We start from the raw sequence: 27,386 nt of genomic DNA on the forward strand, positions 1-27,386 counted from the left end.
GATGGAGAAAAATAAACTATCAATTATTTTAAAAGAAGTAGAATATTTTTACTATGAACAATATATACGGACAATATTTTTACTGTAGAGCTTGACCATTAAAGTCATTTTAGAAGGGCTCTTAGAGAAATTGAATGATTGCTAAAAATGATTTATAAAGAGTTGTGTTAAAAAATATTTCTTAGACTATTAATTTGCTTTGGAAGCCTATCTTTATCGGTGATACAAAGACCACAGTTCTGAACAATTAGCATTATAAATACATATTTTTCTGAGTTAAACTATTCCTCTTCAACACTATCCAAACCAATGTTTAATTATGCACTTCCACTTTGCTCATTATAAAAAATGTCTTTACAGCATAAACTTCCTGCCCATTAACATGCACCTAAATGACACTGGGGTGCTATTTGGTTAATTAGATTTGGAGTTTAAAATTTTGATTATGGGTGATTTATCAGAGGTAATCTTTTAAAGGCATAAAATTGAACAATGGGCAATGCAGGTAAAGATGATTAACTTTCCCTAAATCATCAAAATAGGTTGTCTTGTTTTCCATAAGTATACTGGATGTTGGTATAATACCCTTTGTTTTTGTGTTGGTTAGATTGTGTAACCTCCAAGTGGTTAGGTTTAGGGAATATTTTGCTAGCCTTTGGTCATTGTAGGGTACAGGAACAAATTGACCGACCTGATGACATTTGATTTTAAGATATTATAAATCTCAAGTAATTTTTCCCTTTATAGAGTCCATTAAACTATTTAATGTGATCGATGCTAAGTAAAGCAGAAGGATAAGACACTTGCCTTTATGGAGTTTGCAAATGAGTGGGTGGGCAAATCTAAACCAAATAAAAGTTAATGAATACAATTATTACAATTTGTAAAAAAAAAAAAAAAAAGCTTGGAAATTAAAGACCTTGTGTCCTAAGGCAAAGAATGAGGGGGGTGTGAGGTGATAAATGGTGTCATTTTCTTTATTATTCATTATCCCTAATTTTAATTTTCTTTAATACAAATAAAATATCAGCAATTGATTGTGCAATTATTTACTTAGATTCAGTTAAAACTATATACTTACTGAATCATTGAAATGATTGATTCCATAAAGGTCTGATTATATGGGTAGGCATAATCTAGACATTTAATTTATTTTTACAACTATAATTTACTCCTCATAAATAATTCTTATGATAATATAATATGTGAAAATACAGAAAGCTTGGAAATTACAAAAAGATCCAACTATAATTTTTCACCAAAGGGAACGTGTATTAACATTTTGACAAGTATCCCCCACTTTCTGACATATGTATAAATATTTATACATACGCATTTTTACAAGAAATAGAATCATACTGTACACATTATTATACAACATTTTTTCTACTTTTTAGAATGAACATTTTCCCATGACATTTTATGTTGTTTTACATTATAATTTTAATGGCTGTGTACAATTGCATTGTTGCATCTTAACCAAGCTATTATTTGTGTACATTTCAGTTGTTTCCAGTTTTTCACTTTTATAAATAATGAGATGCCTATTCTTTTCTTTCTTTTTTTAAAAAATTATTTCCTCAGAGAATACTCCTAAAAGTGGAATTGCTTGGTTTAATTCCTGAAGCTTTGAATATAGTTACTATCCCTAGGGAAAACCATACTAATGTTTATGTTCACAAGCTGGAAACGTGTCCCCTCTCTCCATGTGTCACTTCTATTAGGTTCTTTTGATTTTTAATTTTTGTCATTTCAGAGGTCACAAAATTAATACAAAAAGTATTCTATGATTTTTATTTTCTGTGAAATTTGAGTATATATTTAATAATGTTTTAAGATTTATAATGTTGCTTTTGAAATAAAACTAGAAACAAAATTAAATTTAGAGGAATCAGGAACTTCTAGGATATGAGCATTCTGAAGAAAAATTGAAGATGATGCTCTGTACAAAAGCAAGTCTCAAATATCTCATATCCTTCATTCAACAGAACATCCAGGATGTGGAAGATTCCCTCCACAAATGGCCTCTGGGCATGGCTCTCACTTTTGGGGCTGTCCAATTCTACCCTCTTCTTAATGACCCATACCTGGACACACAGGCAGGGACAGCTCTACATCCCTAGCCCTCCAGAAGTAGTTACAGAAGAAGAGACTTTTGTCCCTCCTGCCCAGAACCAGAGCTGGGCCAGGTCATTAAGAATATATTCGTTTTAAAACCAAAGAGGGGAATGAAAGGATCAAAGTCAGCGCCATTTGCCTAATAGGCCTATGACCTTGTTAAACATGACTGCCATTTTAGTCTTCTGAGCTCGCCCCCAGGACTGGACATTACTGGAAAGCAAGAACAGAATGAAAATAACTGCTCCCTACAGCCACAGGTGGAAGGTAGCATTAGAACAAACTGCAGCCTCGTATGACAGCAGCCCCCACCCCCACTTTTTTAATCCATTTATAATCCAATAAACACTCAAATCCCCTACCCCTCAAATGCTGTGTATCTCTCCAAAACATGCCCCTCTCCTTTCCTGGAGAGTGAATAGAAACTTTATTCTCTTAAAACAAAAAAGCAAGTAAACAAGGTACAAATGAGGACATAAATCACAGAAATAATAGAATGGGAACCAAATAAGTACTCTTTAGAGAAAAGAAACAAAATTGAAATCAGGGAAGAAAATCTTTGTCCCCAAGAATAAGTTTGCTGTAATTTCTGATGAGCAATTTATTTTCAGATTGAATTATGGAACTATGATGATATGTTATAATGTCTGTGATTAGTCTCTGAAAGAGAGTATAGTGAACCAATGGGAGAAGTGGGTTTTCTATGAACACTGCATTCCAATATAAGTGATAAATGGAAAAATTTAAATTGTAGGTAGCCCTGCAAACATATTTCCCTGTGACTGGTAGTTATAAAAATTAAATAATACAAAGAAAACAAGTGCCTGTATTACATACAATGACAGAATGTTAGAATTAAAAGGAATTTGAAAGGTTGTCTAACCCAGCTCCTCATTTTACAGGTAAAATAAAATTCTGCAGAGATGAAGTGATTTGCCCAAGGACCCATACCTGGTGAGTAAAGAGAGAAAAAATAAACAAATTCAAAAAAATAAACATAATGAACATCCTGGGTGTAGATAGAAAAGAGCTGGGTTTGAGTTTCTATTATCAGCTGTGGGGACAAATGCAGAATTTTTGTACTTGTATAGATGAAGCACTTGAGCAAGGAAAAATTGACTAAATTTCTTGTTATCTCAACAGGACAAAGAATTATATCATATAGATACCATTAAAGGTCATGTTTTCACACTGTTTGCAAAAATTGAGTAGACATGACTATACCAAATTGGTCCTGAGATTTCCTGAGGAAAGATTAACATGCTTGGCATGGAACTTTTGCAATAAAGGAAACACTATGATATAATTCATAGTGATTTAAGAAGATGGGAGAGTTTTTGAGAAGGGAAACCTAATTATAGTGAAAATAAAATTTCATTTACCCATCATTTCCTCCATTATTCATTATACTTTTTATTGGGAAGATAAGAATGTACGAAGAATAGCAAAAATACTTAATAAAGCATACAAGGAAAAAATAAGAAATTAATGTAATACATCAACTATAAATTTCACATATTATAATCATATTTTAATTTAATCTTCAAGTGAACCTATTGGAGAATTTCAACTGGTTATTTTAAAACAGTATTCCTGTAGTAGTTCCAAAGAACTTTGTTACTTTCTCTAATTCCTTTGTAATTTAATGTATTTTTTAATGACTTGAAAATTTTATTTTCTTCCTTGTTGGTATACTTATACATTCAGTTGAATATTTTAAGATTTGAATACAACTTCTTTCTGTTTCTTTTCTTTTCTTTTTTTTTTTTTTTGCTGTTGCTGCTTTTTCTTAATTAGGAACTAGCTTTTCATCTAAATTTAAATGTAAATTGAAATAATTCCATTAATTTATTATTATAGTTTAATACCAATATATTGATTAATTTAAATTATATTCCAGAAATCAAAGCATTTTATACTAGGCTATGGCATAGAATTTAGAGGAAAAATTCCAGTCAAGTTGTTTTGTTCATTTGTGATCATAAGTAGTGGGTTGGCCAAAAAGTCCATTACATTTTTTTCTGAACAATGGCTCTAGTAGTGCTTAGTTGTCTTTAACTTCAAAACAATTTTGTTAGATTGTATTGTGACAGCTGTCATATCAGTGTGCATTTAAGAAAAAATACATCAAAATTGGTGAATTTGTGTGCAACCATTTTAATATTGAAGATGGAAAAAATTCGCAGCATCTTTGGCATGTCATGCTTTATCATTTCAAGAAAGGTAAATGCAACTGAAACGCAAAAAAATTAAAAAAAGATTTGTATATGGAGAAGGTTCTGTGACTGATTGAATGTTTCAAAAGTGGTTTGCAAAGTTTCTTGGTACCATTGACATTGTGGCCAAATAATTCTTTGCTGTGGGGCTGTCTTATGCATTGGAAGATGTTTAGCAGCACCCCTGGCCTCTACCCACTAGAAGCCAATAATGGGAGAAGACCGACATACTCAAAATACCCAGATCAATAAAGTTATTGCTTAAAATGAAAAATGTGTCTTTTCTTTCATGGAAAAACTAAATGAACTTTTTGGCCAACCCAATATATGCATGTAGTTGCAACATTTTTTGAAAATGAAAAACATGTTCAATCTGATAAGGGAGTGCATATTTTAATAAAGCTTAAGTAATTAAAACATTTTGGCACTGGGTTAGGAATAAAGAAATCAGTGAAACAGAATTGGGTCTAGAAAGAAATCTAAATACAGAGATTTAATATAAGATAAAAGTGGCATTTCAATTTAATAGGAAAATAATGGCATAGTCAAAAAGTGGTGAAGAGAAAAAAAAAGACACCACAAAAATATAAAATGTCTTTATGACAAAAGATAAAGCATTTTTGTCAATAATTTGGATCATATACATGTAGCATAAAAGGTAGATAAAGATGTTCTAAAATTAGGTCATGTTGGTGGTTGCACACCTCTGTGAATATACTATGGCCACTGAATTGCACTTTAAATGGGTGAAATTTATTGTATGAATTGTATCTCAATTATGATTCTTAAAAATACATACTTTCAACACTAGAAATGAGGAGACTAGGGCATGCAACTCACAGAATCCATGCAACTTCCCTTTGGCTTTTTTGATAACAGGACAAGAGCTGTGTAAATTAGGACAATTTCTGAGATCTCTTCTTAGGGAGTAATAAAGATTATCAGTACTTCAGGAGTCTGGAGTTGAGTCTGAAAATGTAACTCACCCTTTCATAGTTAGACAAGTTTTCCCAGCAAACACGATCTACACCAGTGTTTGTACTAATGATGATTTAAATCATATTAAATCCTATAGTAAGGAAATTATTTAATTCCACTTACAATTGTCCTCCAATTGATGAGAGGTTGCATGATGGTTTTCCATCTTCTATAGCATTTTTTTTTTCAAAAAGAGACCAGCCCTGAGACTCAGAGCCATCCTCAGGCCACACCCTCTAATTACATTGTTTTATTTTCATCCTTTTGATGTTTATAAGTTATCATTTATTTGAGTTAAGTGAAACTGATTGATGACTTTTAAAGCATTAGAACTTGTCCATCATAAACACATTTATTCAACTAAAACACACACAGAAAGCATGCTGATTGAAATAAGAATAAGAAGAATGAAAATTGTTCGCCTCCTTAGGCAAAATTCATGCTGAAGTTTAAAGAACAATGCAGACTACAGCAGTCATAAAATCTTGGCACTACAGGGATCTGTAGACCATTTGGTTCAAGATGTTGTTTGACAAATGAGGTAATATAGACCCTGGAAGGTTGGGGCCTTGCATAGAGTCACATTTTCAGACTCAACTTCAAGGTAAGAGAGGCATTGGTAACTCTTTTTCTCTCACATCACTAAGAAGCCATCGCAGGAGGTGTGGTTTAGGGCAGCTGAACCAGAATGAACAATTCCTCCATCATTTAACAAGACTCAATTAGGGAAAACTGTGATTACCAAATGCTAAATTACAGTCTCCCCATTTCTGATTGCAGTTGGGTGTCCTTGAACTTCTGTTGTCAGGGGAAAACAGAGTAGAGAGGTAGGAATATAAAAGAAAGGAGGGGGAGAAGGGTAGACCGATCTTGCCTTTTTGTAAAATGCCAAAGCTAATTTCAATGATTGCTTTAGTGATATAACGATAACCAAGCTTCAAGCAAGCAGGCACCCACTTTAGGATATGAGAGCTGGAATTTTAGATTTCATTATAAGATTGCCATTTCAACAAAATAGTAATATAATGGCAATGGATTTTCATTTTTTCTCTATTTCTGTTGAAATATTCTCATAAATATGTACTTAGGTACAAAAGAGATCGCTCAATTTCATGAGAGTTTGAGAGCTCTATTTTATTCTTATGCTGACTTATCTCCAAAATATCTTTTTGATGTACAGCTTCAATATCCTTGCGAATGTCCATGACATCAGCGATCAAAAACAGCATTATTTTTAGGGTTTTTTGTTTGTTTGTTTTTTGTTTTTACATATAGTTGTAGGTTTTCAAAAAAAGGGGGGGTGGGGTTCTTCTGTTTGCTGTTCATTGAAACGTCCCTGTAAGTGTTACCAAGGGATGTCTGTGGCTCCTGCAGCTAATTGTTCCAAGAGGGGAAAAAAATAGCATCCATGAAAGGAGGCAACTTTAATCACTGCTATTCTTAAATGAACATAAGGCACAGAGAAGAAAACTAACACCGTTATACATTATTTTTTCTTGTACTAGAAGGAAGTGTTTTCCCGAATTGTATTTTAGAACACTAAGGTTCTGGGATCACAGCTAAACAGTGACAGAACTCTGCACCTTTCTAACCACCACACACCCAGGTCCACAGATTGAACTCCAGACCACTTTCATGTGGGTCAGCCTTCCCAGGACTCAGAAATGAAGTACTTTAGCCACAGAGGTTATTACCTACAAAGGTAGTGATCAAGTGTCATGATCAGGGAGGTTCATTTTGTTGGAGAATACAGGAAAGCATAAATCAGTTAGGTACATTTGATTTTAAGTATTATTCTAGAACTTCTTTTTTCTTTTGCCCCTTTCTAGAGTTTACTCCTGCATTACTGTGAAGTCTCTTTCATTATTTTATTCATTAAAACCCCTTGCAAAGAATCTGAGATTCATCTGGCTTGCATATAATTTCTTTCTACATCAAATAGTGCTTTAATGAAACTTTAACTCTGAAATATTGGCATTCAGAACTAGTTATTGGCCTAATATTCATGCTTCTCTTCTAGACAGTCCATTTAAAAAGGAATCTGAATATCTTTTTATATCCAAAGAATGATGTTAAGCTAATGTAATAAAAATAAATGAATCTCTGAAGCACACAAACAACAGTAGCTGTAAATAGTGTTGATAGTCTTTTACTGACTCAAGCATCATAGAAGTATTTCCCTACTGTGCCACCTATTCTAGTGATGTTTTCTATTGCTATACTCATGATCATGTAACAACCATGACCAAGATAGAGACATGAGCATGACCAGAATTCATGGCTGCTCTCCTTATCACAGTGGGCAGAGACCAAAACTTCCTTAAATAAATGTGTACTTATCGAAATACATAGATAATATTTGGTACCATATCTAACAATCTGGGATGTGGTCACCTTACAAAACCTAACCAAGCATGTAAAGAACAGTGTCAATGGGCTACCTCATGGATGGAAGACGTTGGTTGCCATTGGCTCTGACCCTGAAGAAGGAGAAACTCATGGTTACCAGGCACACCTCATGACTTGAACACTTTGGCCCTTCATATTGCTTTGAGTCACTCCCTTTTACCAACAAAGGAGGAGTTTGGTATTGCTTTCCTTCATGGTCCATTAACTGGTGTAGAAATGTCCTCTCTGCCTCTCCCCAGCAGAATATGAGGGATGAGAAATCAGAGCATGCCTGCATATAGAATAAGCAGGTTTTTTCTGAATGACCCGTGGTTTCCATATTACTGTGGTGTCTCAACAAGCTGCTGCCTTTTCATTTTCATGTGAGAGATGTGATTTCCCTGTTGTTTTCCAAGGCTGTCAGATAATAGACAAATTGCCTAGGAAAAAACATGCTTTCGATTTCTCCAATGTAATATTCAATTTTCATTTTCATAAGGAGTTATTTATTTTAATGTTTTGAATTGGTGGACTAGGATGTCAGTGTCTAGCACTCATCAGTAAAGACTATAGTCTGAGTTTTAATTCAGAAGAGCATATGTTACTATCATATTTATTATCTCCAAATACTTTTCTTTGCTCATTCTTAAAAATCAGGAGAGACAAGCCATTTGAATAAATAATTTCTCTTTGCTCTATTCTTCCCTAAAAGTCACTTAGAAATGAAAGCAATCTTAGCAATAGTGTTTATTGAAGAAAAGTGTGTTCTAACTCCTGGAATTCCAACTCCGAGAATTCCTGTTAGTAGTTTACATTCTTCTCTCTCATGTCACTACCCTGACTCTGCACGCGCGCGTGTGTGTGTATACTTTTCTGCCTTCTCTATCAATATATAAAGCAGACCTCAAAAGAAACTTTAATTTAAAAAATTCCCCAATTATAAAAGTAGTACATATACAATATAGAAAACTCTGATAGCATAGGAAAAAAAAAAAAACAGAAAAAAATTGAAATCATCTATGTAAAATTCTGTATATACTTCTTTTTCACCATCTTATTGAAATCTCTCAAAATTAAGAGGTTATCATCTGAAAAGTAGTCCTATTAATAAACTATCTTAGCTCACCTCTTTGGTCATGTGTCATGTAGGCACCATGCCAGGCACAGTGACCAGCACCCTCATATTTAGAAGGATGCTGCCCACCCTCCCACAAGCCCAGCTGGGCAAATGGTGAACCCCTACCACATACCAGACACCATGTTAAACACTGAAGAAACAGCTGAATAAGGTACAGGTCCTAACTGGCAGGTATAGATAGACACGTATGCATTGAGTAGGTGCATTAGCCAAGGGTGTGGTTCGCCATGAATGGGTATCTGGGAGAGGAAGGCATTTCACGTGGGTTGTACAGAAAGAAGTCTGCCTGGAAAAAAGTAAATCTCCTTAGTTTATTAAAGGTAGTTGAAGCAGAGGTTGAGTGACATTGCCTAAGGGAGTATGGAGAAGAGAAGTAAGCACAGGAGAGAATCTTGGAGAAATTACAATATTTAATGATTATCAAGAGGAGCTGAGCTTGCAAAAGAGATTGAAAAGAAACAACTAGAGAAGTTGTTGGAAAACCCGAGTATGTGGTATGTAGTAGGCACAAGAAGAGAATGTTTCAAGTTAGAAGCAGTTGTCCACTGGGTCAAATGCTGTTTGCTAGTAATAAAGTCTGAAAGATAGTCATAGTCAATAGGTTTAGTGCCATATATGTTATTGACGACACTGATAAGAGCTGTTTTAGGATGTGATGTAGGTGAGAAAACCAGACAAAAGTGAATACAGAGATACTTGCAATGTCTCTTAATGCCTTGTATTGCATTTTGACATTTAATGTAATTATTTGATGTAGAGCTCTGATGTTTCCATTATTTAAGATGTGGGTTCCTCATGTGCATTGACTATGCCTTAACTCTGATAACCTCAGTCGCAGTACCATATTTTTCTATAAAAAGTTTTCAATAAATATTTGAATGATGAATAAACCTTCTGTCACAAACCTACTTCTCCTATCCTCCCTCTGCCATTTACTTCTGGTTTTTAACTCCTTCCTTCTCCTGACTTTCTGCACTTGATAAGCTTTCAGGTGCTATCAATTCTTCTGCAACATCTCTCTATGTTACAGTTTTTGGCTAGGGACAAATAAACTCTCCTTTCTCCCAGAAATCAAAACTTCAGTTAAGAATCAAAGTTTAATATACGTAAAATTCCTCCTCTTCCCTCTGTGTGAGTGTGTGTCCCCTGTCTTCCCCTTCATCTGTTCTTTCTCTCTTGACTGCAATTTCTCCCTCCCTCTCCATCTCACTCCCATCTCTGTCTTTTTTCTAAGAATTCAAGCACCATTTCAAACCAGACCATACGAGCTGGAGAAGTAGGAAAAAACCACTGATGACCGCACATGTCTGGTGAAGAGATATATTTTCAAGGTAGCTTGAGGAGGAAAAACACATAGATTGACCTAAAAACTAAGAACAAATATCAAAGAGGTAAAACGTGAGAAACATGAAGATGAAACACAAAGGCTCGGATTCCTGAATGATGGAGATTCTATGAGCCTGCCAACTTCTCTGTTGGTTAATGACATCAAGAGTTAATTAACAGAAGTTGGGAAATGGGGAATTAGCTGTTGCTTTCTTTGTTTTGTCCACGATGATGTTTTAATCCTTAGATACCCATTAACTGAAAGGACTGCACTGAGTTCATATGTCCGTGGCGCAGTCCCGCAGCACAGAGCACCGCCTGGCTGCTGAGGGATGAATCTGATTGAGGCCAGAAATGCCATCTATAATGAAGGCCTCATCTATAATGGTGGTGTGCCTTCACCTCCCGTAATGCTCAGGGGAGGAGCGGCTTATCTTCAGGATGGCCAATTCTTTATGGTTAGTATCAGAAATGAGCCTATCCATCAGCCACATGAGACTTTTAAAGAGGCACCAGGGCCATAAACTTTATGAAAAAGGCTAGAGATTTCATTCAGCCCTCAAGCAGATACACAATTACCCTAAACCAGGTTCAGGGCAGGGAGACTAAATCTTCTTAAAAAAAAAGTGAAGACTTCCATACTCATCATGGCTTTCAGAAGCTAAGAAGTAGGAGATGGCAGTTGTCAGACAAATCTTTCCTCCTGTAGCTATGCAAAGAAAAGAATAATAAGAAGGGCAAGAAAAATGGAAAAAAATATAGTAGAAAAAAGGAAAGAAAAAAAAGCAGTTGAGCTGGAATGGGGAGGGGAACAGAAAGAAGACAGGAGAGAGATTTTTTTTTGGAGTCTGTAAATACTTGCCTGCTTATGAGATAAATTCATTGATATTGAGGGGTGTTGAAAAAATCCCATTGATTTATTCACCATAGACAGAAGTTAGAGAAAATCTCATTTTCATGAGCTTTCCTTCCTATCACTCAGTTCCCTGGTGACACAGAAAGTAAACCTTTTCTAAGGGCTTTCTCAGACAGTTTGACATTTTGTTGAATTAACTGGCATATATTGTACCAAATTTATCTGCTGCATCTTTCCATCCAAGTAAGGAATGATTTTGTATTGAATAGAGTTCTTAGGGCATGAGGAGGACTCTGGAAACTTCCCAGAGTGATCTTGCTTCTGAAGTCTGCCTGTCTGCTTCAAATCCCCCTGTGGCTCACTGCCTACCTGCCTGGGTATAAAATGGTACGGGCATTCTAAATCCACTGAGATTTTTCTGTGACACCCTGGATCTGTCCCCAGAGGCTCCCCATGTACACACTGTTATAATATTTTATCTGCCCAATTTCAATAACATCTGAAATATTTGGAAAAAAGGTATCAGAAGGGAAATTTAGGTGAAGGATAAGGCATCATTTTGCTGGAACAACTGAGTCCACTTTAACCCTTTAGGGGCAAATATTTCAAACATAAATGTTGAGTCACCAAATAAATAGAACATTTTGTGATGTGGTCTCCATTTAGGGATCCTGTGTCAACAACTGATAATAACTCAGTGAGACAGAGTGGTCACCACAGTTTTCTGGGACTGCTGGAACAAAGTTTTACAAAGTAGGTGGCTTAAATATTATAGTTTAAGGAGAGGCATTGCTGAAATTCACTTCTTAGCACCAAATGATGAAGAATAAAATAAATAGTGGAACATTTTGGTTAAGAAACCAAAATTTTAGCCCTGGCTGGTGTGGCTCAGTGGATTGAGCATCAGCTTGTGAACCAGAGGGTCACTGGTTTGATTTCTGGTCAGGACATGTGACTGGGTTGCGGGCCAGGCCCCCAGTTGGGGGCGCATGAGGGGCAACCACATGTTGATGTTTCTTTCCTTCTTTCTCCCTTCCTTCCCGTCTCTCTAAAAATAAATAAGTGAAATCTAAAAAAAAAAAAAAATTTCCCAAAGATGCTTAGGTGCCTTCAACACGATGTCTCAAATGCTATTTTCAAGACAAATCATGCTATGCATGACATACACTATTTGGAGCACACAGATGAGGCACAGAGAGGACAAGCTGTCTCTTTGTTACCATTGTCCTCTAGATGCTCTGCTCTCAAAAACTTTCTGTTTCTGTGTTGACTTTTCCTGGTGAAAGTCTATATGATGTTTATGTGCCAAATGCCCCTTGTGGTTTTCTGATCTTCCCCGATGACCCTATTGCCTCAAAAGTTTGCAAACTGAAATAAGTTTAATTATAAAATCTAGAAAAATATATCAGTTTTAGTAACTGAGACCTTTTTCATCATACAATTGGCCAGTTTAGCCTATCACCTCAAAAGAATGAGCATGATATTTTTGAAAAAGAGGAGATAAGGACCCATTCTGGAAAGCCAAGAGCTTCCTTATGAAGGCTCTATGCTGTGAAGACCCAGTGCTACTTGTTGGTAAATGATAGAGTTCACTCGGGAACCCCATAGACCAGCCAGTCACTGAAGCATGAGCCTAAAAAAGTCTGAAATATGAAATAAAGGATGATCCCATTCAAAAGTAAGGATCCTCTTCTGTGGAACTTACTTGAACCACTTCATAATTATGATGTTTAATAATATCCCAAGCTTCCTGTGTTATTTTAAGAGGATTATGGATTTGCAAATGCAAAGAATGAGTCAAATATCATTTGGTGGTCAATATACTGATATAGGCATCTTTTTTATTTGGAAGTTCAGTAGGTACAGAAATTATTTATAGTAGCTAAAAAAGAGGTTGAATCGTTTTTTCTCTTTTTTAAATTAGATTTATTGGGGTTGACATTGGTTAGTAAGATTGTGTAAGTTTCAAATATATAATTCTGATACATTATCTATATATTGCATTGTGCCCACCACCCAAAGTCAAGTATTCTTCTGTCACCATATATTTGACCTCCTTCACCCTTTACTGCCCCCACCTCACTCCCCTCTAGTAAGTACCATACTGTCGTCTGTGTCTATGAGTTCTTATACGTTTGTCTTGCTTGTTCATTTGTTGCTTTCAGTTATATCCCATATCCGAGTGAAATCATGTGATTTTAAGTTTTTCTAACTTATTTCACTCAGCATGATATTCTCAAGATACATCAATGTTGTCACAAATAGCAGTATTTCATCTTTTCTCGTGGCTGAGTAGTATTTTATTGTATATATGTTCTACCTCTTCTTCGTCTAATTATATATCAAAGGACACTCTGGTTGTTTCCATGCCTTGGCCACCATAAATAATGCTGTAATGAACATAAGGGTGCATATATCTTTAAGTATAAATGTTTTTAAATATTTTGGGTAGTTACCCAGGACAGGGGTTGGTGGGTCATATGGTGACTCTATTCTTAATTTTTTGATGAATTGCCCTATTGTTTTCCATAGTGGCTGTACCAGTTTACATTGTCACCAGCAGTGAATGAGGGGTTCTTTTTCTCCACAACCTCTTCAACACTTTTTATTACCTGTCTTGTCGATAATAGCCATTCTAACAGCTGTGAGGTGGTATCTCATTGTAATTTTGATTTGCATTTCCCTAATAGCTAGTGAAGTTGAGAATATTTTCATGTATCTGTTGGCCATTTGTATGTTTTCTTGGGATAAGTGTCTGTTCAGGTCCTCTGTACATTTTTTAATTGGATTGTTTGTTCAGTGTTGAGTTTCATGAGTTATTTACATATTTTGGATATGAATCTTTTGTCAGAACTATTTGCAAATACCTTCTCCCATTTGGTTAGTTGCCTGAAAAAAGGAATTTCACCTTACACAGCAGTCCTCCTTTACCCATAGTTTCGCTTCCCATACTTTACCGTCAATCACAGTCCAAAAATATTAAATGGAAAATTCCATAATTAAACAATTAATAAGTTTTAAATTGTGCACCATTTTGAGTAGCATGATGAAACCTCATGTTGTTTTACTCCATTCCAGCCAGGGTACAAATCATCCCTCTGTCCAGCTTATCCATGCTGTGGACACACCCCTGGTGAGTCACTTAGTAGCCATCTTGGTTATCAGGTGAACTGTCACAATATCACAATGCTTATGTTATTATTTTATTTAATAATGGCCCCAAGACACTAGAATAGTGCTGCTGCCAATTTAGATATGCCAGAGAATCCATAAAGTGCTTCCTTTAAGTGAAAAGGTAAAACTTCTTGACTTAATAAGGAAAGAAAAATCATTTTCTGAGGTTGTTAATATCTCTGGTAAGAACAAATCTTCTATCTATGAAGTTGCAAAGAAGGGAAAAGATATTCATGCCAGTTTTGATGCTCCTTTTGGCTTATCATCAGAAAGTCAATAGCAGCCTAATGCCAGGTCACAATGCCTACATCATTCACCTCACTTCATCTCATCACGCTGGCATTCGTCATCTCACATCACTGCAAGAAGGGTGAGTGCCCTGCACTAACGTAGTTTGAGAGAGAAAGGACATTCACATTACTTCCATTACAGTATATTTTTATAATTGTTCTACTTTATTATTAGTTATTGTGCCTAATCTCTTACTGTGCCTAATTTATAAATTAAACTTTATAATAAGCATGTATGTATAGGAAAAACCTAGTATATATAAGGTTCAGTGCTATCCATGGTTTTGGGCATTTACTGGAGGTCTTGGAATGTATTCCCCAAGAATAAGGGGAATTACAATAATTACCTTTCTTCTGCCTTTTGAATATTGCCATTCCTTTCTCCTAAAAGAGTGGTAGGAACAACTAAGTAAATAAGATGCTCAGGACAAGAATTCCAAAGTTACATATCTATAGGAACCAGGCAAAGGATGGACATATCTGAAATGATCTGGGAGTAATAGAAAGGAAATGCTAGCACTATATAATGAAGCACACAGGAAGTATGCATATTATTAAGGGGCAGCAGGACCGATGCTAGGTGAGAACTTGGGACCCATGGTTGCCAGAATGGGCTGACATTTTTTCTCCTCTCTCAATGTGTGCGATCACTCAAGTTTAAAATACCATTCAGCTCATCAATGTTTTTTTTTTTTTTTAAATGATTTAATGTGTTTTATTGATTAAATTATTACATTTGTGCCAATTTCCCTTCCCTCTGCTCCCCTCCACCCGGTGGCCCCCCTCCCTCCAGTTGTCCCCCCCTTTTAGATTATGTCCATTAGTTGTGCATACAGTTCCTCCCAACCTCTCTCCGTCTATTCCATTCCCTCCTACCTTGATCCCCAATTCCTATATCATCTCCCTCCCTTTCCCCATTCCCCCTCCCTGTTGACCTCCCCCCAATATGCTTCCTGTACCCACAGTTCCTCTTTCCCTCTCGTTGCCTATTTAGTTTGCCTTTGTTTCATCTCCCTAGCTTCTGTTTTTTTTTTAAACCAGTCCCTTTAACATCTCATATAACAGTGGTTTGGATCTAATGAACTCTTTCAGTTTTATTTTGTCCTGGAAACACTTTCTCTGTCCTTCTATTCTGAATGACAATTTCACTGGATAGAGTATTCGTGGTTGTAGGTTTTGGATTTTCATTACTTTGAATATTTCTTGCCAGTCTCTTCTTGCTTGTAGGGTTTCCCTTGAGAAGTCAGCTGATAGTCTAATTGGGACCCCTTTGTACATAATTCTTTTCTTCTCTCTTGCTGCTTTTAAGATTCTCTCTTTATCTTTAATTTTTGACATTTTGATTATAATGTGTCTTGGAGTGGTTCTCCCTGGGTCCAGTCTCTTGGGAACTCTCCTTGCTTCCTGGACCTGCAGGTCTATTCCCTTTCCCAAGTCTGGGAAGTTCTCCTTTATTATATTTTCACTCAATTTTTCAAGTTCTAGTTCATCTTCCTCATTCTCTGGCAAACCAATGATTCTTATGTTGGGCCTTTTATAGCTGTCCCAGAGGTTTCTGATCCTCTCATTGTTGCTTGCCATTTCCTCTCGCTGCATTGGTTGACTGCTTGTTCCTTCTCCAAATTCCAGTTTGTTGAAATGAACTCTGGATTTTATTTCCTTTCCTTCTATCTCGTATGCGGTTTTGTTCCTTTCGTTATGAAAGTTTTTCGCTTCTTTCATATCTTTTTCCTGCTCTTTTGTGAATTCTGTAAGCCACCTGATAACAATGGTCCAGAACTGAGCCTCTGACAGGTTTCTTATCTGTTCATCTGTCAGGTTCTCTATCTGCTGCCTGGTGAGTTGTGTTACCGGTATTTCTAAAGTTGCCTGCCTCATTTTGACAGATGCTTTTTGTTTTCTTGGGCTGGCTGTGGGGGCAGTGCCTGCGTACGCGTCACAAATTAGCGACCGGCGCCTGCTTGTCCGCGACCTATTTCGCAGCCCTGTGGTGCTTTCTGTGGGGGCGGGGGTCCAAGATGGATTCACACAGTTATTCAGCTAGGAGACCGGGATCCGTCCTCCCGCCCCCCTGGGCCTCACTGTTCAAGGCGATGCGGCGGCCGCTCTCCCCAGCTCCGGAGTCGCGCACCGCCAGGGACTTGGCCACCGGGACTCCTCGCCGGGGTCGCGCACCGCCAGGGACTTGGCCACCGGGACTCCTCGCCGGGGTCGCGCACCGCCAGGGACTTGGCCACCGGGACTCCTCGCCGGGTCGCGCACCGCCAGGGGCTTGGCCACCGGGACTCCTCGCCGCCCGCCCCTCCGGGTGCGACCGCAAACAGCACTGCCCACTTTAACTCTTACCTGCCCAAATGGCACCGCTGGTTTATAACTTCATATGTTGGACTTCCGTGTAGTTTTATTTTCTGGAATTTCTAGTTATCCTTTGTTTTGAAGTAGTTGTATTCCTGTATAGTTGTAGAGGGAGACCTAGCGTGTCCGTCTAAGCCTCCATCTTGGCCGGAAGTCATCAATGTTTTAATCTTCATCTTAGGATGTAGTACCAAAGATCCACCTGAGAACACATGTTCTGAAAGAGAGTGAAAACCATTTGAAATAGGCTCCATGGTCATAACAGTTTAAAAACAGCTTAAACAAAGGTAATTGGGTTTCTTTATTACCACAACCTTAGATGTAGTACTTACAAAGTTGACTTCCAAGAGAAAGCACAGGGTACGTAACATTTTCCAAACTCATCTGACACCTTTCTGTGAATATTTCATCAAAGCACTTTGGAAGAGCATGTAGTAATTTACTTTGTAGTGAATAATGTGAGTGTAATTCCTGTACATGAAAATCCATTGGTAACAGTAGATGTTGAAAAGAAGCAAGTAGCCTAGCTAAAATAGTGCCTGTAAGTAAGTGGCCTCAGTAAGTTAGAAACCAGGATTTCAGTGTATGAAATAGAAGTGGGAAACAACTGTGATTTTTTTTTCATCAGCAACCTTGTGAATTAGACTTTCTTATCATTCATGGAATGTTTGGATTTTCAAGTTTTAAGCTGAGAGTGAGACTACATAGCACAAGGGAAACCTATTTTATGCAATAATCTCTTCCTTAGTACATGACAAAATCTTGGTTTCTGATATTCATTCAATGAATATGTCTCACACATCCGCTATGTGCCAGGCAATATGTCAGGTACTGAATAAAGTCTGGAATTAAATTTCTGGTTTAGCTAATGCCAGTTCCAATCTAAAGCCAGTGTTCAAATTAAAATGTTTTCAATTCATAATTTATCAAAATGGAAAACTTCTAACAAAAAAAGAAATGTGTTTTCTTTTTGTAAGCGTTTTTCTGACATTTTGAAAAAAAATGGCCTGATCCACAACCATTTACCAAGTCATAATAAGACCTGACTTGGCTTGTAGTTATATAGGTAGCTACAAGCAGCATTTTCTTCCTCATCAGATACTGAAAATCAAAATGGTAGGAGTATGTTCATTTTAGCTTGGACAATTGATACTGAGAATTAAGAATACCACTGCTATTTCCTGTGAATCCATAGGAATTCTCCACTTCTCTGTCATACTGTTCTTTGTCCTTCCTCGGTGTCATTCTGAGCCTCCAAATATTTGTAAATAATAAAGCTCAAATCACATGTTACACCTCTATAAAGTCATCTTAGACTCTTCCAACAAAAATCCTTTACCCTTGGAAGCCCACTATCTGTAATTTTCTTATGGTTGTAACTACTTTCTTCCTTATTTAAAAAGATAATTCAAAAATTTATTCACTAAGTGTATATCAAGGGCCTATTGTATCTGCTGTACTACTGACAATTAGAGACAGAATAGACACCAAGGCGAATATATGTTCGCCAACCTGACTCTTGTAACCCTGCATATACTTGAAAATGTCTTTCCTCTGACTAATTTACACTGTAGGACCATTGAGTCTGGGATCTCATCTCCTATCATACTTGGAGTGCAGTGGCTTGTATGCATTTGCCAACCACTTCACTAAATATATGTTTGATTTCCCCCATTCCTCAATCTTAGGTTCAGTCCTATAGTCTGATAACGCTTCAGCAAACGAGGCTCATTTTCCCGAAAATAATACGTCCATTCCGTTTTGAAACACTGTTGACTCCCTCTCTTTATTCCTCTAATTTCAATTCCATTTACAGGTAAAAACCTCCACCATTCTTAACCACCAGACACCAAAAATAAAATGAGTATCACACTGTCTAAGATTCAGATGCAGGATGTTTTCACGGATTCAGCAAGTGCCTGCCACTCGACTATGAGCAAATTACAACTCAATTAGAGTGTGTCAACTCGTGTTTTGTCCTGCAGTTTGCTAAGCTTGTTTTCCCGTGAAGATCCAGCTCTCCTCTCCTATACCCCATCTTTCTCTGTTAATGAAAATCGTCCTTCAATCTCCATTTATTCTATAGCCAACAAACTAGTTTCTGTGGCAGCATTATGGTTACAGCCCACAGAAACCTTTTCTGTGCAGTAATTTAGCTGTCAGTCTGGAAGTGGGAAAGCAGCAGAAAGATGGATGCTGAGCCTGGGGCAAGCCTGCACATCTACCCTGCTTGTAGCTACTTGGATGTGCACTTATTAAAGTAGATGGGGAAAATGTTTGCCCCAATGGCTCTTGACCATTACTGCATGATAGGGAGGGGAAATATTTTGATTGGAACTCTGCTAATTGCTAAGAAGCCTCTCTCTAGAGGATGGGAATAAAGGATACAGATCATTTAGTTGAAAGAATTGACCTCAAAAACAACTAGACAATCAAATCACTATGATGTTTGTTGCAGGATTCTCTGATACAGTGTTATATCAACACACTGTTTTGGAATTACTTGGCAGGAGAGAAAGTATGAAGTTGAGATCTTCCTATAGAAGAGATGGCATGCAAAATAATAATAATTCCAGTTCTATTCACTGCCTGATGACCACAAGTAGTGAAAAAATTGATAAATTGCCCCTTACTTTGGTGTGTAGACGAGCAAGTTGTTTATTTGACTGTGCCCATAGATGTCTGAAAGAGGGTGCTGGGAATCCCACAGTCAGTATCAAGTGATCAAAGTCAATTTTAAAAAATTTATTCAGATATAGTTTACTGCTCTGTATTCTCAACAAACTTTATTTGGATAAATCAATACTCTATTTAAGGATTTAAGCACTCAGTTAGATTAACAAGCCCATAAATCAAAACATCAGTAGTATCTACAGAAGCAGTCAACTTTAAATTTGAGAGTATTGCATGTGCCTTATGCCCATAATGCCAATTGTTAGAGTTCTGTGTCTTTTTCTGACCTGAATTTGCCCACATTTCCATTTCTTCCCTTGAGGTCTGAAGTGCACACAAAGCTTTACTCTGTCCTAAAATGTCCTGAGTGTGTTTTCCATGAAACAACTCATTGCTGAGATTTTTTAGTGGAAAAATGAAAAGGAGTCACTTTGAACAGTTACATGTTAAAGTTTTTGTGAAGATCTCACAATAAATTAAATCTTTTAAGGTTCTTTTTAAAAAAGTTAAACAAAGTGTTCCTAAAACTTACTAAGCCACTGAAATTTTTATTAAACTCAAACCAATTAGCACGTGGGAGAACAAGAGACCCTCGGTCCTCCTTTAGAACTACAGTGCTTCTCAGGAGGCAGAGGTCCTGAGGGTGGGATTTCCAAAACAAATCTAGTATGAGGGCAGCTATAGATGGCCATCACGGTAACCAAGGGCATCATAGCTCTTCTTTGCTCTTCCTTTTCTTTTAGATCTTTGTGTAGAAAAAGAGCAATTTCTGTTGGTCATTTACTGTGTGTCATCTGCAATGAGCCATCTCAACCTTAGGACTAAGAAGAATTATATTGTTCTTCCTTATGGGCTCAAAGGAAATATTGATAATTAATATGCTTCTCAAATGGAATGTTTTATCTGTTTTTTAAACTATTTCTTACAAACCAAGTGAGTTGAAGCAACATTCTTTATACTTCTATTATCACGGTACAATGTACACATAGTAAAATGCACAGATCTTACATATAGAATTCAATGAGTTTTGACCCACGCATACTCATACATGAATACAAACAATATTCCTATAAAGATATGTTTTTATCCTTCCAAAAAGTTCTCTCAATTCAGTAAATCTTGTTTCCTTTCCATTCCAAGGCAACCACTGTTCTCATTTCTATTGTCATAGGTTAAATTTGTCTGTTCTAAAATTTTATATAAAGGAATCTAGCACTTTGTATCTACCTTGTAGATTTATCCATGGTGGTGTATGTTCCAGTAGTTTGTTCTTTCTTACTGCTGAGGAATATTGCATCATATTATGACCATATATGAGTGGGTTTATTTTGTGAACTCTCTTCTGTTCTGCTGATCTGTGTGTCCTTTTTATGTCAGTATTACACTGTTTTAATTATTATAGCTTTGTAATATAGTCTGAAGTCAGAAAATGTGATGGTTCCAGCTTTGTACTTCTTTCTCAAAATTGCTTTAGCTATTTAGGGTCTTTTGTGATTTTTATATAGACCTTTAGGATTGCTTGTTCTATTTTATGTTAAAAATGGCATTAGAGTTTTTATGGAGATAGTATTTTGATGGAGATAAGTTGCTTAGGGTGGTAAGTATGGACACTTTATATCTTTGCATTTATATGTATCTTCTTCAGTTTCTTTAATCAATATCTTATTGTTTTAAGTGCACAAGTCTTTTATCTCCTGGGAGAATCTTATTCCTAAATATTTTATTCTTTTAAATGCAATTGTAAATGGGATAGTTTTAAGTTTCTCTTTTTAATAGTACATTAATGTCTAGAAATGCCACTGATATTTATATATTGATATGTATCCTGACATTTTATTGAGCTTGTCTATTCTAAGCTTTTTGGTCTTCTTTAGAACTTTCTATATATAATATATCATCTGCAAATGCACACAGTTTTATTTCTTTCTTTCCAATTTGGATGCTTTGCATTTATTTAATTTCTTTTCCAATTGCTCTGGCTAGGATATCCAATATTATGTTGAATAAAAGTGTTAAGAGTGAGCATCCTTCAGTTGTTCCTGATCTTAGAGGAGAAGATTTCAGGTTTTCTCTGTTGAGGATGATATTAGCTGTAGGTTTGACATATCACATTGAGGTGCATTTCTTCTAAACCCATTTTGCTGAGAGTTTTTTTTTTTTTAATCATAAATAGATGTTGCATTTTGTCAAATGTTTTTCCTGCATCTATTGAGATTATTATATAATTTTATCCTTAATTTTGTTAATGTAGTATATCACATTGATTTGTACATGTTGAACCATCCTTGCATCCTTGGTGCAAATCCCACTTGATCATATATTTAATGTATTGTTGGGTTTGGCTTATGAATGTTTTGTTAAGGATTTTTATACCTATGTTCACCAGGGATATTAGCCTATATTCTTTTTTTTTTTTTTTTGACACTTTTGTCTGGTGAAGATGTCAGTGTAAAGTTGGTCTTATGAGTTTGGAGACATTTCCTTCCATTTTTGGAAGAGTCTGAAAAGGATTAGTATTAATTCTTCTTTAAATATTTGGGAGAATTCCTCCATGAAACAATCTGCTATCTCCTTTGTTAGGAAAATTTTTATTACTGAGTCAATCTTCTTACCAGTAATTGGTCTATTCAGATTTTCTGTTTCTTCATGAGATTTAGTCTTGGTAGGTTATATGGTTTTAGACATTTATGCACTTCTTCTAGTTTGTCCAATTTGTTGATGTATAATTCTCCCTAGAAGTCTCCTATGAATTTTATATTTCTGTGGTTTTCAGCTATAATACTTCTTCTTTTATGTATGATTTTAGTTATTTGAGTTCTCTCTTTTTTTCTTGGTGAGTCTACCTAAAGGTTTCTCTGTTTTGTTTATCTTTTCAGTAAACCAGCTCTTAGTTTTATTAACCTTTTCTATTGTTATGTTAGTCTCTATTTCATTTATTTATGTCTGATATTTGTTATTTCTTTTTTTATACTAACTTCTTTTTCTCTTAATGTAAGCATTTACTGATGTGAACTTACCTTTAAGTTTTTCATATGTTGTCTTTTCATTTTCATTTGTCTTGAGACATTTTTTCTATTTTTCTTTCGATTTCTTTTGGCCAGCAGATTATTTAGTAGCATCTTGTTTAATCCACTTATATTTGTGGTTTTTCCAGTTTACTTCTTATAATTGATTTCTAGTTTCATACCATTGTGGTCAGAAAAGATGACTCAATCTTCTTGATTTTATTAAGACCCGTCCTGCATCCTAACATATAAACTATCCTTGAGAGTGTTCTATGTGTGCTGGAGAAGAATGTGTATTCTGCAGCTTTTGGATAAAATGTTCTGTAAATGCCTGTTAAGTTCATCTGAACTAATGTGTCATTTAAGTCCAGAGTTTCATTATTGATTTTCTGTCTGATTGATTGTTGAAAGTGGGGTATTGAGGTTCATTACTGTTATTGTATAGCTATCTATTTCACCTTTTAGATCTGTTAATGTTTGCTTTATATATTTAGGTGTTCATACTGGGTGCATAAATATTCATAAATGTTATATTCTCTGTTGGATTGACCCCTTTATAATTATAGATAGTGAACTTCTTTGTTTCGTATAACAGTCTTTTCTTAAAGTCTATTTTGTCTAATTCAAGTATAGCTAATTCAGCTTTCTTTTTGTTTCTATTTACATGAAATATCTTTTTCCAGCCCTTCATTTTCAGTCTCTGTGTGTTTTTAAAGCTGAAGTGAATTTCCTGTAAGCAGTAAATTGTTAGGTCTTTATTTTTATCCATTCAGCCACTCTGTCTTTTGGAGAATTTAGTCCATTTACAAGTAATCATTAAGAGGTATGGAGTTACTGCCATTTTATTAATTGTGTTTTTTTGGAGGGGGAGGTGTCTGTTTTATAATTGCTTGGTTTCTTCTCTTGCTCTCCTCTTTTGTAATTTAATGACTTTTTTAACAGTATGCTTAAATTCCTTTTTCTTTATCTTTTGTGTATCTATTATAGGTGTTTGTTTTGTGATTACCCTGAGGCTTATATGACACATCTTATATTTATAACAATCTGTTTTAAGCAGATAACAACTTAAAGTTCAACACATTCTAAAGCTCTGCATTTTTACTGTATGTACCAATGCTTTATGTTTTTAATGTCACAACTTTCTTTTATCTCATGTATTCACTACAAAATTATTGTACTTATTTTCACTATTCTGGCCTTTAACCTCCATATTATATTTATAAGTGATTAACCCACCACCATTAGAACATTAGATTACTCTGAATTCAACTAAATATTTATGTTTACCAGTGATGTTTGTACTTTCATATGTTTTTGTGTTATAAGATTTCCTCTTTCATTTCTGATTAAAGAAGATTCTTTAACATGTGTTTCAGCCTAAAGAAGTTCCTTTAACATTTCTCATAAGACTGGTCTAGTGGTGATGAATTTCTTCATCTTTTTCTTATTTAAAAAGTTTTTATCTCTTCTTCAATTCTGAAGGGCAGCTTTTCTGAGTTGAGCAGCCTTGGTTGGCAGGAGTTTTTTTCCCCCCATCATCTTGAGTATATTGTTGGACTTCTTTCTGATCTACACAGTTTCTACTTAAAAAAAAATCAGCTTATAGTCTTATTGAGGTTCCCTTATAAGTCATAGGTATTTTGCTACTTTTAAGATATCTGCTTATTTTTAACTTACCATAACTATAATGTGTCTTGGTATGCATCTCTGGGCTTCCTGGATCTGGATGTCTCCCCTTCACCAAGTTAGTAAAGTTTCTATCCATATATCTTTGTATTAGTTTTCTGTCCTCTTCTCTTTCTTCTCCTCTGAGACCCCCTATAATGTGACTCTCAGTCTTCTTGATATTGTCCTATAAGTCTCTTAAGTTATCTCTGCTTTTTCACTTTTTTTTTGTTATTCTTTTTGCAACTCTTCAAGTTGGCTGATTCATTTTTTTTCTTTATCTACTTAGTTGTTGAATCCCACCATTGAATATTTCAGTACAGTTATTATATTGTTAAGCTCTGTAATTTCTATTTGGTACATCTTACATTTTCTACCTCTTCGTTGAAATTTCCACTTTGTTCAGGCATTGTCCTCCTGACCTTGGTGAGAATCTTTGTGACTGTTATTTTCAACTCTTTATCAGATAAGTCACTCATCTCCATTTTACTGAAGTTTTTTCTTGTAAGGTTATCCCTTGTTCTCTTGTTTGGAACAGATTCCACTGTTCTTCATTTTCCTTGGTTCTCCGTGTTGGTTTTCATGCAATAGATAAAACAGCTCAGTCTTGAAGGAGTGGTCTTGTGCAGGAGATGAAATTGATAGTTCAACCCCTCTCTAACTCTTGGTTGTCAAAACTTTGTGATTGTCCAAGCAGCCTTCTTTGTTGTTAGTGGCTTTCAGTAATTGGGGGTGTGCCAAGACTTATCAGTACCCTTCAGGGAAGAATCTCAGTAAGCATCTCTAGACGCAAGCTGATTGGAAGCTGGACCATCAGGCCGCAGCTTCCAAGGTGAGCAGACATACCTCTTTTATGGGAAGGCTGAGAGAGGGGCATTTGTGTCTGCTTCCTCTGTACTGAATCCGGGAGGGGGCAGGAGGGTAGTCAGCTGAGAAGTTTCTCTGTGACATTTATTATAGTGTACAGCCTTGGGTACCAAGACTTGAAGTTTTTGTTAATCTGAAGGTGTCTTTCTAGCACCTTTGTTTTGAAGAATATTTTTTTATTAGATATAGAATTCCAGGTTGTAAACTGTCTAGTTGTTTTTATTGTCATTGTTGCTGTTGTTTTTGCTTTTCATTTTTTTTAAATTTTAGTACTTGAAAGATGTTGTTCCATTGCCTTCTGGCTTGCATTATTTTTGATAAAGAGAGCTGTTATTCTCATCATTGTTCCTCTGTATGGAATATACCTTTACCCTGTGGCCGCTTTTTTCCCTCTGTCTTTTGTTTTCAGTGTTTAATATGATGTGCCTAAGGTTTGGTTTTCCTTATAATTATTCTTTGTTTTATTTATTTAGTTCCTGGAGCTTGATAGTTAAAAAAGTATTTTGGAATGATAATATGGAATATTATTAACCATTTTGTTTTAATATATTTCTGCTTCCCCAATCTGTCTCTTCTCTCTTTGGAGATTTTAGTTACCTGCCTGATAAACCATTTTATGTTGTCCCATTGATTGCTAAGGCTCTATTTATTTTTTTTATTTTAATCTCTATGCTTTGCTTTTAGACATTTTCTATTCATCTTTCTTTAAGTTCATTGTTTTTTTTCTTTTGTAATTTTTAATCTGCTATTGATTTCATCCAGTGAGGTTTTCCCTTCAGGTATGGTTTTTCATTTATGGAATTTCCATTGGGTTCTTTTATAATTTGCATTAGTCTGTTGGGATTTGCCACTTGTTACCTCATTATGTCCATGTTTATTTAAATTATTGAAATTCTTTATTATAACTTTTTAAATCATTATTTGCTAATTCTGACATCTGTATCAGGTTTGTATTCCTATGTTTTGTTTTATTTTCTTATGATTATTTATTTCCCTATTTCTTTTATTGTCTATTAATTACTGAATGTATGCCAGACATGTTGAATGTTGTATTATTGGGAGTCTGGGTTATATTATCATCTTTTAAGGATGGCTGTGTTGTATTCTAATAGGCTAATCAGTAGCTAGAGTTTCAGTTTGGTTTTAGGCTTTGTTGGGACAAATCTAAAGTAGCTTATATTATAGGCTAGAGTTGTCATTCTTCTAAGGCATGATTTTTGCAAAGTTTCACCTGTATGATCTTGCTACTCAACAAAGTCTATCCACTTTGAACAAAATTGAGAAGTTTTCAAGTATTGTGTGATTTAATTTTCATTTCTTAGTTTTGATTAGGGTCTACTTTCTCTCAAGTGGTGAAATTAGAAATTCTTGGTTTCATTATCTTTTTTATATCTTAATTTGTTCTGATTCAGCCCCTCCACAATTATTCATATTTGTCCTAAATTCAGGTTCATGATCTTTATTTTGACTAATGAAATCATCTATGCTCAAATTTATTTACATTTGTTACTGCATTAATCAAGGCAGGCAAAGAGCTGTAACAAATAGACCAAACTATGTAAAGCTTAAACCTGATAGAAGTTTATTTCTTGTTTATGTAACAACTCATCATGGATGTTTAGGTTGGAGACATCTCTCTTCCATGTCATGTTTCAGGGATTTAGGCTTCTTCCATCTTGTGGCTTTTCCATACCCTATACCCTTGATAAATAAGTATGGTCAGTGCAGGCTGACCCAACCAGTTATCTTGGTAAAAGAGAAAAGGACCCACACCTTTATAGTCAATTGATATTCAGCAGAGGAAGTAAGCACATACAGTGAGCTAAAGATAGTTTATTCATTAAGTGGTGTTGGGAAATTGGGCAGATACATGCAGAAAAATGAAACTAGACCACCTTCTTACAGCACACACAAGAATAAATTCAAAATGGATTAAAGACTTAAATGTTAGACCCAAAACCATAAAAATCATAGAAGAAACATAGGCAGCAAAATCTTGGACATAGCTTGTAGCAATATTTTATCAGATATAACTACCCAGGTAAGGAAAACAAAAGAAAAAAAAAATAAATGTGACTACATCAAACTAAAAATTTTTTGTATAACAAAAGAAAACATCAAGAAAATAAAAAGACAATACATGGAATGGAAGGACATATTTGTAGATATATCTGATAAGGAGTTAATATCCAAAATTTATAAAGAACTTACAAAGCTCAACACCAAAAACAAAAAACAAAAACCTAACCTAATTAAAGATGCACAAACAACCTGAATGGACACTTCTCCAAAGAGGACATACAGATGACCAATAGACATGAGAAGATGCTCAATGTC

At 35.5% G+C, this 27,386-nt stretch overlaps 1 long non-coding RNA gene across 1 annotated transcript in view; it reads left to right on the top strand.

The window, feature by feature from the left end:
- The window catches only part of LOC150005183 (uncharacterized), a 291,449-nt gene that overhangs the window by 190,458 nt on the left and 73,605 nt on the right, over positions 1–27,386 (top strand). Inside the window, exon 3 of the long non-coding RNA XR_016512425.1 lies at positions 3,021–3,072. This is a non-coding gene — a long non-coding RNA (uncharacterized LOC150005183). The remainder of the gene's footprint in view (positions 1–3,020; positions 3,073–27,386) is intronic.

This window comes from Furipterus horrens, unplaced genomic scaffold (genome assembly GCF_987537825.1).
Source record: "Furipterus horrens unplaced genomic scaffold, mFurHor1.1.pri manual_scaffold_7, whole genome shotgun sequence".
Classification (NCBI taxonomy): domain Eukaryota; kingdom Metazoa; phylum Chordata; class Mammalia; order Chiroptera; family Furipteridae; genus Furipterus; species Furipterus horrens.